The sequence below is a fragment of the Sinocyclocheilus rhinocerous genome, unplaced genomic scaffold, assembly GCF_001515625.1.
Source record: "Sinocyclocheilus rhinocerous isolate Xijiao unplaced genomic scaffold, SAMN03320098_v1.1 scaffold2441, whole genome shotgun sequence".
Taxonomy (NCBI): domain Eukaryota; kingdom Metazoa; phylum Chordata; class Actinopteri; order Cypriniformes; family Cyprinidae; genus Sinocyclocheilus; species Sinocyclocheilus rhinocerous.
In genome coordinates this window covers 104997-122241 of record NW_015661491.1, presented here as the reverse complement: position 1 = coordinate 122241, position 17245 = coordinate 104997, and the positions used below count along the sequence as shown (strand labels likewise).

At 37.4% G+C, this 17245-nt stretch overlaps 1 pseudogene; it reads right to left on the bottom strand.

The window, feature by feature from the left end:
- Positions 1 to 17245, bottom strand: part of LOC107726353 (NACHT, LRR and PYD domains-containing protein 3-like) — a 79210-nt pseudogene that overhangs the window by 8854 nt on the left and 53111 nt on the right.

Genomic DNA, 17245 nt, shown 5'->3' with positions numbered 1-17245 from the left:
AGAGAGCTGTATATCTCATTTCTGTTCGCCTTCAGAGTTCTTTAGAGCATTGTCAGTACATTCGTAAGGCAGATGTAAGTGCTGTTATGTACTGAAGCTTTGAAAACAAAACCAGCATAAATATAAAATTGAAGAGAGCAATGCTACGCATTTTGCCGTCTTGTCCTGCGCCATCGTTACTAAGCAACGGGGTAAGCAGCTGCTGGCTTGATGACGCAAACGAACCGCGGTTCGGACCTAAATGATATAATGTGAACACAGTCCAGTGGGGGCAGGGGGAGGGGTGAGCAATCGAACTTGGGTTCGGACCAAGCAATCGAACCAAGTGTGAAAGCACCCTTAATTTTGCTGTGTGTCCTTCAGAGCCGATAAACCAAGGACACATTTAATCACACTTCAAATTAAAGTATTTAAATATACTTATATTGCAATAATTTCACATTTAATCTTCAAATTAATATAGAAACAACAAAGACAGCATATTTTTAATATTTGTTTAATGCCATCTTTTTTTATGACTGAAGGTGAGTAACACTGATCCCAATACAGGGCTCCAGACTAACTATTTTTACAGAAGCACTGTAACCCCTGACTGAAAATTTTTAGGAGCACAAGCTGAAAATTTAGGGGCATACCTTAAATCAGCCTGCAATGTAATCGGTCACATAAATTCCCCATTTTAACTGTATTACTGACAAATGCTTATAGACTTAATAGACTTATAACTCATAGAAATTACAATGTGCAGTATTCTTTTAATTTAATTATTTTAAGTATTTCTTCTTAATTTCAGAGGGATATGACAAATATATAATATGTGATATGATCAAATTACTATTGTTTTGCATAAATAAGTGCAGTTATAATATTACATGTCAATGTCTTGTTTATATTTGACAGTAAAACACTAAGCTTGAGTTGGGAAGCTTACAAAATTTATTTTATTAACAACAGTAACATGTACAAAATCTAATTTTTATGTAGAAATGGTATATATTGTACTCTTATTAAATGTACCATTATTCTTCTATAGTCTTATATGGAACTGACCAACAACTTCAGTGATTATGTGTGATTTAGTCGCAAATTGAAGAAAAGTTTTTCAAAGCAATTTGTGACTTCTTACTTCATACACAAAAAAGAGCAAAACTGACAACTTGATATTGTATAATAGTGATTTTATAATTGTTACACTATAATTTCAAAATATAAAGGAAAAAGTATGAATGACTAATAAGCCAATAAGTGCTCCTCTGCTGCTATCTACAGGTTATAGCCTAATGGTGATTTGATGTATTTTTATTTTTTATTTTACACAAGTGTTTGTTCACCACAGTATATTGGTCATCTCATTGAAAATAACATTCAAATTGGATGATTCTGGAGCTTTAAAGTGCTGGAAACAGTTGTGTGAAATGCTTGAAAGTCATTGAATTTCTCTCGCAAAAGGTAGTACAAACCCTGAAATGAACAGTCAGTCAGTCGCTGCTGTGTTCACATTGCATGATGGACCGGCGACGAGAGGTTATCGCCGATCCGCAAACTACAGCCAAACGCACACAAGAATAACGCAAGACCACGCTGATATTATGGTCTGTAAAAAGCCCTCCACGAACACACAATAATTACCAAAGATGACTTCCTTGTTAACAACATACTTCTGCTGTGAAAATTTTATATAGCCTACACAAATCTAAGTACTTGAAAGTGAAACAAACATTTTGTACATTTTATAATGAGTTTATTTCTAGCCTACAAAAGCCCTCAAAGTGATGAAAAATAAAAATGCAATAAATCTTTTGTCCTTTATAGAAGAATATTATTTACAGGAAAAATCCCTGAAAAAAAAAACCTTTTATGTTTAATTTTATTACCTGGGCTAAGGAGAAGAAGAACTGGACTGTTGCCCAGTGGTCCAAAGTCCTCTTTTCAGATGAGAGCAAGTTTTGTATTTCATTTGGAAACCAAGGTCCTAGAGTCTGGAAGAAGGGTGGAGAAGCTCATAGCCCAAGTTGCTTGAAGTCCAGTGTTAAGGTTCCACAGTCTGTGATGACCCTTGACTTCAAACATTAGAATGTATTTGGCTGCCATAACTGTGTGTTTGTTTAGACATGCAAGTTATGGTGAGAAAAAAAGCCAAGAGAAAGTGTTGTAAAGTGATGGTTATGTTTCAACAAAGACATATCCAGCATACAGTGACTTGTGTAACTAATTAAAATTGTAGCAGAAACACTGGCAGATATATGTCTATTTTGGAATTGATTTTATGGTGCACATAGTTTAAGATCTGACAGTTTTAAGATTAAACTAATAGACTTTAAAAACTTATTCTGCACTTAAATTTTTATCACTTTTTTTTTATCAAACAGACTTCAAGAATCAGCATATGAATCTCAACAATGGTGACAGTCAACATAAAGCTCCATGCTGCAGTGCATTCTGGGTGCACCAATCAAAACTCATCCATGGCTCCCAGCATGCAATGCGACATGAATAAATTATGCAGCTGTCTTTGTATTTTCTTTTATTCTTACTATTTCCTTTTGTTTTGCGACTTTTAGTAGCCTGTTTTGTGATGTTCACAGATGATCTGCATATCTGAATATGTTGATTTTCACCATTGTTGAGATTCATACGCTGATTCTTGATGTCGGTATGATAATGCCGCTTTAAGCTCCTAGAGCAGATTTACTTTTAAAAGTTTTTTAGACTAACTTTAAATCTGCTGGGTCAAGATTTTTATTTCATGTGAACAAAAATAAGTATTAATCCAACCAATGGTAATGCTCTGAGAAAAATCAGTTATGAAAGTGGCCAAATGCTGACGGTTTCTTTATTGAAAAATAACCATCAGCACTCTATTGCTATAGCAAACATGTCTAAACAAACATACTCATATAGCAACCAAATTAATTGTAATGTCACCATATTCTAATTTGTTGGGATAGTGAATTGGTGGGTTTTTGTTAAATGTGAGCCAAAATCATCACAATTAAAAGAACCAAAGACTTAAACTACTTCAGTCTGTGTGCATTGAATTTATTTAATACACGAATTTCACAATTTGAGTTGAATTACTGAAATAAATGAACTTTTCCACGACATTCTAATTTATTGAGATGCACCTGTATGTTTGTGCGTGTATAGGCTATATAATATATTAGGCATATATAGGCATATATATAGCCTATATATCTTCTTGTACCTTCTGTATATTCTAATGCAAAAATTTACTGATATTGCCATGTTGTTTGTACATAAGTAATTGCTTACTAAAAAAGAAAGAAAGAAAAAAGTCCTCCCCGAGCTTCCCGCTGCCCTGCATCTTACGCTCATGATGGCGCCGCAGATGGCAGCCATGGTTTGTCGGTCCTTGGTACTTGTACTCTTTTTGTTTGTTTGTCCTGTCTTAAGCAATTTTTTCCCGTTCAGCTTTACTAGGAACGAACTCCTGGACATCAGAAATAGCACACCAAATAACTTTCTGCCGACATTTGAGCATTCAGATGTTTTACTGGACATTTTAGTCGGAGGAGCTGCATTCCTATACAAGCGCTCCAGGCGACGCAAGCGAGGGAAGCGTGCTGGTGTGCTCGTGAAATTCCGACAGTGCGGTTTTAGGACTCCGCTGCCGAGCATTCATCTGGCGAATCTCCGCTCCCTAGCAAATAAATCAGATGAACTACGACTCCTCACCCGCACAAACAAGGACATTTTAAACTCCGCTGCGCTCTGCTTCACGGAAACCTGGCTGAACGGAGCCATCCCGGACAGCGCGTTACATCTAACGGGCTTCCAGCTGTTCAGAGCGGACCGCGTCACCGAGTCATCGGGGAAAACGAGAGGCGGTGGATTATGTTTTTATATCAATGAAGGCTGGTGTACAGACGTGACAGTTTTAAAGAAGATGTGCTGCCCAAATTTGGAAACTCTCTTCATTAACTGTAAGGCTTTTTATTCATCGCGGGAGTTTTCCTCATTTATTCTGGTGAGTGTCTACATTCCTCCTGACGCGCGTGTGAGCGCCGCGCTAGAACTGTTGGCCGATCAGATCACACACACAGAACAACGTTATCCGGACTTTTTCATTATCGTTCTCGGTGATTTTAATAAAGCTAATCTCACACGTGAACTGCGAAGATGTGCTGCCCAAATTTGGAAACTCTCTTCATTAACTGTAAGGCTTTTTATTCATCGCGGGAGTTTTCCTCATTTATTCTGGTGAGTGTCTACATTCCTCCTGACGCGCGTGTGAGCGCCCCTCTAGAACTGTTGGCCGATCAGATCACACACACAGAACAACGTTATCCGGACTTTTTCATTATCGTTCTCGATGATTTTAAGCTAATCTCACTCACCCGTGAACTGCCTAAATATCAGCAGAGGTTGTACTTCCTTCGTCAGCTGAAAAAGTTCAACCTGCCACAGGCACAGATGACACAGTTTTACTCAGCTATTTTTGAGTCGGTTCTGTGCTCTTCTATAACCAGATTATTTTTTGTTAAGTCTTACTATTTAAATGTTTTTTCTGTTCTCATGTCAGATGTGTATGTATGTATGTACGTATGCGTGTGTGTATGTACCAGGAGCATACAAAAAACCCACAAAAAATTCCTAGTGTGTTTGCGCACACCTGGCAAATAAAGCTAATTCTGATTCTGATCTTGCTCTCTCATTGGCTGTAGGTCATCGCCGATGTATGTTTCAGTCAGAACTCATTTCACACAGCAGGATTGTGAATCGCCGACAGCTCCAGATATTTAGCATGCCAAATATTTCACGGGCGTCAGTGACGCATCGGCAATTCTCTCAGATCGCGTCTTTGATAAGTGTGAACTTGGCATAAGCATTACTGTATGAAGGTAGAATGACGTCAATAGATTTGCATACGCAGGGTAAGAGTTGTGGAAGTGTACATAAGACTGTAAGTGTAAATAAAATTTGCATGCGCAACAGAAGCTTTGTAAAGGTGTAAATCGCATTTCAAGCGTAAGAAAAAATTATTTGCAGCATTTTACTGTTACTCGTAAGTGTAATTCATGTATTGTGAAACTGCAGCTTCATGCTAACGCAAAATAAATATGATCAGCATGCTTCTGACTTCCATTTTTCCGCGCTTACACTTTTGGCACCGTTTTTTCGCCAAAAGACAGTCAAAAGCACTGCAAGCCTGTGAACACTGATTTGCAAGCAAAAACAACAGTTTAAAGAACTGCAAAACGGATTGACTGCATAGAACCAATCTGTATGTGTAAAAAAACTAACTGTTGCAAATGTCTAAATGACTTGTGTATGTGGGGCAAAAAGTTCCCGAAATAAACTGATATGTACAGCACCGTCTTTCTTTTCTCTGCGCTTACAATTTTGGCACGATTCTCTCACTAACTGAGTTTTGCCAGCGTGAGGGGGAGGACGGGGCCACCTTCTTCTTGTAGCCAATCACATGAGCCTCTCGCTGACTCCATTTACTCTTATCTGATTGGTTCAATAAACACATCATACGCCAAGACATTAATCTTCATTTAGTTCAGGATCTTTCTTTCTGCCGGAATGGTACTTTTAATGTACACATACAGTAAAAAAATTAATAAAAAAATAACAACGTAACTAAAATATGCTCCTTTCATAAGCTGTGTTCCTTTAGGCTAGACTCCCATGTGTTCATACTGAATTGCGAGCTGGTGTTAACATTATTTGGTTTGGCTTTACATTGAAATTTCATAATCTACTTACACCACTGAGCTGATGTTAAACTTTATAATCAAAAGGATGTTATGTGACAATGCTCAACACTTTGGTATCAGAGTGCTATACTTTGTAAAACCTTTTTACTATGCCAATAAAGCTACTTAAATATGAATTTGTCCATTTTTCAGACTATGTTTCTGTTTATGGTATTTAACACTGATAACTGATCAATATGTGACTGATCAAGCTATTATATGAAGCAAGAATGAGTAACAAAATGCTTTCTTTGTGTCCAGATTTGACTAATGCAAAAACTTTGATAAATATGTCTTTAATAATGTCTAAATATATATCCAAATACAAGTAACTAATTATGCGGGAATCCAAATTTCCCAGCCACTATAGGAACACAGTCACGTTTATATGTTTACATATAGAGAGCTAAACAGCCATCTCGTGGTTACACGATAGTATTACAGATGATAAATGCTGACTAAGTTAGAGATAAATATTTTAATAAATAATTTAGTAATATTTTGTAAAATCCCCTTAAATTACAACATGTTAAATGAAACGTTATTACTGTTGGTTCTGTTGGTTCAATTATTATTGAACCAAATTTGTGTTTAAAAAATGGATCAGTAGACAGGTGAAATTATGCATGTATTAGGCTAGTGCAGATATAGACCTTCTTTAAGTATCATCAAAATTACAATATAATATTACAATAAACTAATATATCATATAGCCTGTTGAGGAAGAGAAGGAAACTACACAGCTCGAAATTCAGTATGAACACGTAGCCTAATGGTACTCAACTTATAATATATCATGTTTTAATTACGTTGTTATTTTTTTATTTATTTTTTACTGTGTGTACATTAAAAGTGCCATTCCGGCAGCAAGAACGATCCTGAACTAAATGAAGATTAATGTCTTGGCGATTAATGTCTTATGATGTGTTTATTGAACCAATCAGATAAGAGTAAATGGAGAGTCAGCCAGAGGCTCATTTGACTGGCTACAAGAAGAAGGTGGCCCCGCCCTCCCCCTCATGCTTGCAAAACTCAGTTAGTGAGAGAATCGTGCCAAATTTGTAAGCGCAGAGAAGAGAAAGACGGAGCTGTACATAACGGTTTATTTCGGGAACTTTTTGCCCCACATACACAAGTCGTTTAGACATTTGCATCAGTTAGTTTTTTTACGCATACAGATTGGTTCTATGCAGTCAATCCGTTGTGCAGTTCTTTAAAGGCAGAGTAAGTGATTTCTGGTAAGAACACCTGAGAAGAGATGATGCCAACCCCTCAGAGGACCTCAGATGATGCCAACCCTGAAACAAGATACAGAACTACCACATTTTGCTATATGTTTGATTGCATCATATAATAATTGCTGTTAATAGTGTTCATCGTCTGTTTGATTACGTCTTTAATTGATTTTTCCGTTCATTTCTGCCATATGTACATTAACTGACAATCACCACTGATAAGCTACCACTAAATATTGTAGAAACTTAATTTGCTGTAAAGTTGCTTTGCAACGATTTGTATCGTGAAAGGCGCTATACAAATAAACTTGAATTTAATTTAATTGGATTGAATAGACTTAAAAAACAAAAAAAACAAAATAATTTAAGTGAACTTAAAACCATCTTCACATAAACCCATTATAATAAATGTCATATTTAGCTACTTGCCCTTCAGCAAGTAGGAAATATAATTGAATAAAGTTATCAACACTAAATTCTAAATTAAATATAGATTAATATTTAAGCTTAAAGCTACAGAAGTTATTGATTTACCCTTTTTTTGTTCTTTGATTAACAGACATCAGAGCAGCCATGGGTTATTAGGTTATTTTGACTGCTTTAAATGTGACTCATAAATAACAAATACTTGCATGCACAGTTTTAAGGCAGCTTTAATTGCCTTTTTGGTAACTTCATGACTTAACTGACAACATAACTACGACATTGCATGCTCATAGTTTCTTTCGTGCTTTAATATGAAATCAGATACAGATGAAGTAGCACTGTAAGATTACATTTGTTTGAATGCACTATTGAGAGCGATTGCATGTGAATAAGTGTTGTACCTGTTTAAATCATGCTTTCACCTGAAAATATTCAGTATCTTGAAAGAACAAATTTCTTGAGAACTATAACTTCCCGCGCACATCATCATAGCCTTCACATTCTTTCTGTTTTGAGTGATCCTTCTCTATCAAGGTAGCTACATATGTTTAACATGTGAATTCTTGCTAAATATGCCGTTATATTACGGGTCGTTGGCATGAATTGTAATTGTGATGGAGCGGTGGTGGAGCGCTCTTGAACATTCAAAATCACACCGCTCTGCTCACATATTCTGCTTGTGTACCACCTAAATATCATATTGTCAAACAACTGTCAGACCACACCGTGAGTGTGTAGTGTGAGTGTGTAGTGTGCGTGTGTGTACATACATTTGTGTAGTCCTTCTGTAATTCTGGATTCTCCTCCATGATCCACACTATAAAACACACACAGAGTCATATTATTATATTTTTAATTATGGTCTTGGCTTCCAATGATTACGAAAACAATATAATCAAGATAAAACAACATGTTAAACCATGCTTTAACCCTTTGGGGTCGACAAACGCGGATACGTGTTTTGTGGCATCTTCTCCTGATAACACCGAAAAGAACCCAGTCAACACGTGAGATCATGCGATGATCAGAGTGACATCACACCATTCTCATACGGTGATACTCACAGTGTGAGTAATATGTGAGCTCGTTGTGAATTCAAAATTTTGAGCAGGTTGAGAGGAGGCAGTTAAAATATCTGTCACCGAGGAGGCTTTCTATATCCTGTAAGAACCTTCTCCAAACATACAACTGACTTCCAGACACAGCCTTCGATGAAATCAACTGAAATACAAAAGACATTAAATCTTTTGTGATCTCAGCAGAGGATGATTAAACAACTCCACAAACAGCATCACCAGCTTCACTCATTATTAACCAGACTGACTTTATTTCTGTCAGACATCTACAAAAGCGCTTATTGAGAATTAACAGAGATTAAGATGATGATGTTTTATTGTTTCATTTGACGCTACCATCAAGGTGATTAGTGTTTGCTTTAGTTGGGCTCTTGACCCTTGACTTTATAACATATTTTTTAGAGTTGCTGTAACTGTGTTTGTAAAGCACAATTGTTATGTCAAGGAATACCAAAAAAAGACTATAACTAGGTGATATCGGTTTGTTTTTGATAATCATCACCTAGATTCAGTACTCAGTCTTTGTGAGAAGTTATTAATCTAAAGTTGCTAATTATAATAGCTCTTTGATTATACAGTGTAGGATCCAATAGTGTAATAATTTATGAAGAATTTTAAAAGCATGATATGTCACAAGCATTTTGAACTACTGTGTCATTTAAAAACAAAGAGAAATATCAAGAATCAGTGTATGAATCTCAACAATGGTGACAATCAAAAGCTTCATGCTGCAATGCATGCTGGGTACCTTAGTCTCTGTGCACAGTGAGTGCACTTTGACCTCACATTAGTATGAGCACACATTGAGGGCACTGTGAGGTTACACTTTTAGCTCACTGTGACCTCACATTGTGACCTCATCACGAGTATCCTGGGAGCTCATGGTGACATCACTGTGAGATCAAATTGTTGACTGGGTGGTCTCCTTTAAAGCTTTAAAATAGCCTATATGTCTTGTTGTTGACTCAAAGTATATACAGACCAGCAAATATGAACGTGCATTATGAAATGCATTAAGTGATATTAAAAGCATCTACTCCGTACAGGCAAGCAGACGAGCCCAGAATGCAATGCGTTAACGTTATACACTTTCCTCCCATAGAAAATCATTATAAATAAAATACGTAATGTAGCTTAATGGACAAAGACAATGATATAAAAGAGCTGTAGACAGTTTATTCTATATGGGAAAACGCTTAACGCGAAACTTTGTGTGTTGAATTTATTCTGCTTGCCTGTACATATTAGCTATGTATATTTTAATAATGAAGAGGAGCATATTGAGTTTGGTTATATTCTGCTGTTCTTTGGCCACGGATTTGCGGGTCTTGTCTTTTTCTTCTACAGATGACTTGCAGGACCCTGTACGTTACAGTACTAAATTGGTTTTAATCGTTTAATCACCACCAGAGCGTCTTGTCTCCATTGGCAACACACACGATTTGTGTCGACTGCAAGTGACGTTGCATGTATAGCGGAGAGTGCAAGTGGCGATTGCAAGTGACTTTGTAATTTTGTTTATTTTTTCTTCTCTTCACCGCCTGACTACTGTTGTAAAATGTTGAGAGATTCAAACAAAAATAAATAAATAAATATAACACAAAAAAAAAGACTGCAAGTGATGTCACTAGCGGAAGCGCATGTGTCTGCAGCCAGACCCTATTGGCATCACCGGCATCTTGCACAAGAAATGCACACGCATGTCGTTCAGTTTTGAGTTCGCTGGAAAATCATACTGAGTAAGTGCACAGTATAGTAATTGTACTTTTATTATGCCTAGAATATGTGGTAATATTATTTGTGGTTGATCGTGTTAAAATGTAAACATGCTGCCCACATATTATTGTAGCCCAGTTTGTGCTGATTATGGTGCTACTAAACTAGCCATTACAATGTTTATAAGCAACTGAAAAAAGCACAAATGTCAGGGCATGTCAAAACTTCTCCAGGGCCCCAAAACACCCTCGGACCCCAGAGGGTTAAACATACTAGCAATATTCTAGATATTAGCAACATGCTAAACATGTTAGAACAGCACTAGCATCAGAGTTGCAGCTCTCACACACTTTCAGACTCTGTCTCTCACGGATCGACTAAATCTCACAGCAAATAACAAGACAAAAGAAATCACTAAATCTGCTCAGGATTTTCGTTGGCCCCTTAGCACGTTGGCCCCTTAGCACTGGCCCTGCACAGGCAGCCCTCACTTAGCCTCCAGGAAGCCTTAGCGCTGTTTTATTGAAAATAATAAAGTTTGAAGTCACCGTTATGGAGGTAAGCGCTTGTTATAGTTGGGTTCCTGACCCTTGACTTGTTATCTTTAATATTTTTGACTGCTGTAACTGTGTGTTTCTGAAGCACATTTGTTATAGCAACAGTTGAAAGAAGAAAAACTGATCAGATGATTCAGTCATCATGTAGTGTCTTGATCTCATCCAGAGCTTGATCTCTGAGGACATTATTTACATTTAATTATTTCACATTATAGTAGCCCCAGAATACAACTGCTTGCCATTTTGTTCTGCTTTAATATTTTTAACTTTTGAAGTCATTATGCAGAAATTATTTGGATGGGATCATGTGGACTTACACAGATATCAAAATTCAGCGTATGAACCTCAACAACGGTGACAATCAACAAAATATTCGGATCAACTCTGAACATCACAAAACAAGCTTTTTGTTGACTGTCACCATTGTTGAGGTTCATACGCTGAATTTTGATATCTGTGTGAGTCTACATGAGCCTGTCCAAATAATTTCTGCATTAACAACATTCAAAAAATTAAAGTAGGACAAAATTTCATGCAGTGGTAAAGTGAAATGATTAAACCTAATGAATGTCCTCAGAGATCACACTCTGGGAATCAGACCAATATGTAACGACTGAATCATCTGATCAGTTTGTGTTCTCACAACTGTTGCTATAACAAATGTGCTTCAGAAACACACGGTTACAGCAGACAACATTTTTTTTTTTAAATCAAGGGTCAGGAACCCAACTAAAGCAAGCGCTTACCTCCATAACGGTGACTTCAAACTTTATTATTTTCAATAAAACAGCGCTAAGGCTTCCTGGAGGCTAAGTGAGGGCTGCCCGTGCAGGGCCAGTGCTAAGGGGTCAACGTTTTGCCAACGAGCAAAATCTCAGGGGCCCTGCGCTGGCAGCCCTAAGTGGGCCCGTAAAGGGCCAGTGCAGGCTTGTTTGCAGGGAACTGGTCTAAAGCACATTAAACCAAATAAAACCAGACCATGAAATGAAGAGCTAAAACCATGATGTGTCTTCTTCTCTTAACAAGCAATACTGACTCGTGACGACTTGAATATAAAACAAAATAACTTATTTACTGGAGTTTCAGTTTTTTTACACGGATGAATTCACTCTTAACAGTGCACACACATACTCAGTTCACTTCTTTTCCTAGCGCGCTGTCTGAATGGCATTATGGGCGATGTTTTCTTAAAGGGGAACAGCCCAACAAATAACTATATAAACTGTTTATTTTCTTGTTATTGAAAACAAATAACTAAACATTATACTTAGCATTTATGACTAATATTAATCTAATTTAAGTCACAACAAGTTTTTACTCCCTCTCCTGAAACGTCAGTGTTGTGGACATAAATAGATGGTTCTGTGTCTAAATAAACTCAGTTCTTGTCCAGAAAAAAGAGAAAGGAATGGCAGTTGTGAGCAGGCTGGCCAAAGGGATGAGGATTAAGCTTAGGTGAATAGTGCACTGTTAAAAATGTGAGTGTGAAATTACTGTATGTTCCAGGTTAATAATTCCATTACTTTCACAGTAATTTCACAGTGGGACTTCTTTTGTATCCAGCTGCACTCTCAAAAATGTCTTGTAAACAAATAGCATCATACTGTGTTTCTACAGTGCATATGTACTATGAAGGTTCCCAGCATGCAGTGCAGCATGAATAGATCATGCTGTAAATTCTTGTTGGTTTTATTATGCTGCTATTGAACTTGTTTTCGGCTGACTTTTAGCAGTTTGTGTTGTTTATTTATTTTGTGTTGTAAGTGTTGTTTTTATTTGTTGAGTGTCACTATTGTTGTGTTTTGTATGTCAAGTATTGATGTCACATCTTTCAAAGACTATTGTGAAAAATCCATCCACAAAGAGTTATGAATTTGAAATAAGTTATTGATTGATCATGTTCAAGCTAAGAATAGTTTGAATAACTTAAAGTCAGGCAATTTGCTTATTTTATATTCTAGCTTATCATCATTTTGGCAAAAGTTTTCATTCATCACACTTCTGACATGACTAGATCAGAGATTTGAATAGGAATATTCAAGGTCCAAGATCCAAAACAAATGGGATCACCAATCACTATTTTGGTCACTTCAAAACAATTACAGTAGTAAACAACTACATTTCTGATAGTGGCACCGTTAAACTTTATAATGTGAATTCACAGTAAAACAAGAGTAGTAAATTACTGTGATATCAGCATTGTTCTGCTGTTCATTCAGTCATTTGTAAGAAAATCACCCAGCATGTATTGATTTCACAGTACATTTCTGAACTCAGTAATTTATTGTAAAATAATACTCTTTAATCCGTAAATTCCTGGTAATTTTGAATAGTGTGGCCATGGCTTCACCTCTGACCTGGACAAATGTTTATTCCAGTCCTGTCCACACCACATCAACCTCTCTGCTCTCTCTGTGTTTTTATGGCTGACTACTGCCATATTCCATGGACATAGAACACAAATAATTAGCAAGCTTTGATGACCAATAAAAATTAGCGGCCACATTTCTAGCGTGTTTTTGTAACTCTTTTGTCTACAAAATTCACCTCTAAATTATGTAGTACCATTTATTTCTATAAAATATAAATAAAATATTTTTTTTAAAACACATTGTGATAATTACTATATCATATCACATGACCTATGAACATGAACGCTACACTCTAAAAAATGCTGGTTTCTCTTTTTTTTTTTACCCATATGCTGGATTCAGCCCGTTGGGTCACTTTATTGGGTTATTTTTAATATTTTTACCCAGATGCTGGGTCATTTTTAACGCTGGGTTATTTTTTTCTACAACCTGAATTCCGGAAATGTTGGGACGTTTTTAAAATTTGAATAAAATGAAAACTAAAATAATTTCAAATCACATGAGCCAGTATTTTATTCACAATAGAACATAGAGAACATAACAAATGTTTAAACTGAGAAATTTTACAATTTCATGCACAAAATTAGCTCATTTCAAATTTGATGCCTGCTACAGGTCTCAGCTGCAGTATGTGGTTTTGCATTGTCCTGCTGAAATACACAAGGCTGGAGGGGAGCATATGTTGCTCTAAAACCTTTATATAGCTTTCAGCATTCATAGTGCCTTCCAAAACATGCAAGCTGCCCATACCGTATGCACTTATGTACCCCCATACTATCAAAGATGCTGGCTTTTGAACTGAACGCTGTTGACACGCTGGAAGGTCTCCCTCCTCTTTAGCCCGGAGGACACGGCATCCATGATTTCCAACAAGAATGTCAAACTCGGACTCGTCTGATCATAGAACACTTTTCCACTTTGAAACAGTCCATTTTAAATGAGCCTTGGCCCACAGGACATGACGGCGCTTCTGGACCATGTTCACATATGGCTTCCTTTTTGCATGATAGAGCTTTAGTTGGCATCTGCAGATGGCATGGCGGATTGTGTTTACCGACAGTGGTTTCTGGAAGTATTCCTGGGCATTTAGTAATGTCAATGACAGAATCATCCCGATGAGTGATGCAGTGTCGTCTGAGGCCCGAAGACCACGGGCATCAAACAAAGGTCTTCGGCCTTGTCCCTTACGCACAGAGATTTCTCCAGTTTCTCTGAATGTTTTGAAGATGTTATGCACTGTAGATGATGAGATTTGCAAAGCCTTTGCAATTTGATGTTGAGGAACGTTGTTTATAAAGTATTCCACAATCTTGTTACGCACTCTTTCACAGATTGGAGAGCCTCTGCTCATCTTTACTTCTGAGAGACTCTGCCTCTCTAAGGCTGGCCGCACACTAGACGATTTTCAAATCTTAAACGATTTTAAAACCATGGGAGACCACAGATATGAAAACAGTTCAACTGATTTTTAGCCTTATAATCCTCTGAACGCGCACACTAGATGATTAGACTAGACCACGAGACCACACACTTGATGACTGTAGGATAAAAATATTTTAAAACCATGGGAGACCACAGACATGAAGACAGTTCAACTGATTTTTAGCCTTATAATCCTCTGAACGCGCACACTAGATGATTAGACTAGACCACGAGACCACACACTTGATGACTGTAGGAACGATTTCTCACGGAGACTTGCGAGATCAAACGTGACTAGAGAAGATAAACAAATGGAGGACAATCAACGTTGTCAGCTGGCTCTCCTGGCGTGCGTCACACACACACTCTCTCTCTCTCACACACACACACACACATCACACACACATTCTTGTTTGTACTACTTTTTGGGTTCTAATGTCTCAGGTATTTATTGCAAAAACTGACCATAAACAAGCAGTATAAAAGCATTACAAACAAGTCGTGTTGCATTCCAAGTCCTTCTGAAGCCATACAATGGCTTTATGCGAAGAAGAGAGTAAAACATAAGGTTTTAATCGCTGAAAATGATACCGCTCCGTTAACATGCTCACATCTCGTTTAAAAGCATACTCCCCATTTGATAATTAATCTGCTGTCATGTTTATGACAGATTTATGACAGGTTATGCTGTCTTGGTAATGTCAAGCTGTCATGACAAAGACATTGACAGGTTATGATGTATTGGTTTATATCAAGTTGTCATAACAAAGGCATCTCAAACAATGTCATCTTTGCATTAAAAATGACATCACTGAGCGAATGACACTTAATGACAGTTGTCATAAACATGCATAAAAACGCCTTCATATTCATGACGTGTGTCATGTCATGATTATGAAGGTGTCGTGTCAGTCTTATGCACACCCCTTCAAGTAAAGTGTTACCAACTAAGGTCTTCTCTTTCCAACAAAAAAAAACGAGAATGCTGAATTAAAGAGACAGTGGCAAGGACATTAACACAAAGAGTATGGCCACACCATGCGGTAGAGGGTTAATAACATTATAGTCCAGATGATATGTGCAAAATTTGAGGTGATATGTTCACTTTTTCATAAAAGCATGAAACTTGGTACAATTGTTCAGGTTAGGGCCCTGAACATTTTCAGAAATGGAGCCATTGCAAAAATACCTCGTGGTTGCCATGGCGACCATTTTACTTTCCGCCATAACCAAATTATGTATATTTTGTGTCATATCTCCTGAACCAAACATGATAACACAGAAAAGGTGATGTCTACCTCCATGTTTTGATGGCCAAGGATTACAATGATACCATATACAACAAATTGTTCAGGTGCAGAGTTAAGGGTGAAATCAGCAATGTGAAAAGGAAATAACAGTATCTGAGCATCACATTATCACAGCATTTACAAAAGTCCATATTATGGCTATTGATTTTTTTTTCTTTTTTTTTGATAATTAAACTAATATTTTATTCAATAGTACAATAAAAGGTTCTCTTAATTAATTCATTATTAATTTGTTACATTTACATAGCGCTTTTCTGGGTACTCAAAATGTTTCCAATACATTCTTGTTCTCTCTCAACAATGCTCTAACATCACACGCAGACGGCAACGCAATCTTGCTAAGCTGCATCCTATCTGCACCTCTTCTGCTGCACCTCTGTCTTTTTCTGTGGGTCTCTGGGATCGTCAGTCAGCTGTCAACTAACTTAATTCTGGCCATTGCTTCTCGGTCTACTCTTAGTATCTTGGGATTGACTGAGACCTGGATTCATCCAGAAGACTCCACAACCCCTGCTGTTCTTCCCTTTCTCTCACACCCCCCGTCAGGTTGGAAGGGTACTGGTCTTCTCATTTCTAATAATTGGAAATACTCAACCCTCTCTTCCCTATGCAATACAAATTATTTTGAGTTTCATGCTATTATGGTAACAGCTCCTGTTAAACTCCATATTTAATGATTTATCACCTTCCTGGTCATATATAATCCTATATATAGGAGCTGTATGGGCTGCTGTCCTCATTCTCTGTGGATGGCAGTCCACTTGTAGTCTTTGATGACTTTAAAATCAATCTGGAGAAACCTTACACTTCAGACTTCCACTTCCACTCCTAGCTTCAGTCTATCTCAAATGGCTTACCACCACAAGCACTAACAAATCAGGCAACCAGCTTGACTTAATTTACACATCCAATTGTATCACGTTACTTTTAGGCAAAACCTATGCTCCCTTTCACCCTTCCATCTTTTCTCTGTAGTGCCATCCTCTCTTTCCTCACCCACCCATTTCTCATGTCTGGATGTACCTGCGCGACTTCACCGAGCAACGAAACCGGCAACGCACTTAAGTATATTTTTGCTCTTCCCTGTACACACTCTCCTTTTCTGTCCTCTCTTTTCCATCTCTATCATGTGTTTCCAAAACATTCCGGTTGTCTCTCGACAACGCTCTAAGGTCACATGCAGACGGCAACGCAATGTTGCTAACCTGCATCCTATCTCTACATCCTCTATTGCACCTCTTTCTTTCTCTGTGGGTCTCTGGAATTGTCAGTCAGTTGTCAACAAAGCAGACTTCATTTCTGCTTTTTCTTTAAACTCCACACTTAGCATCTTGGGCTTGACTGAGACCTGGATTCGTCCAGAAGACTCAGCAACCCCAGCTGCTCTAGCTAACAATTTCTCTTTCTC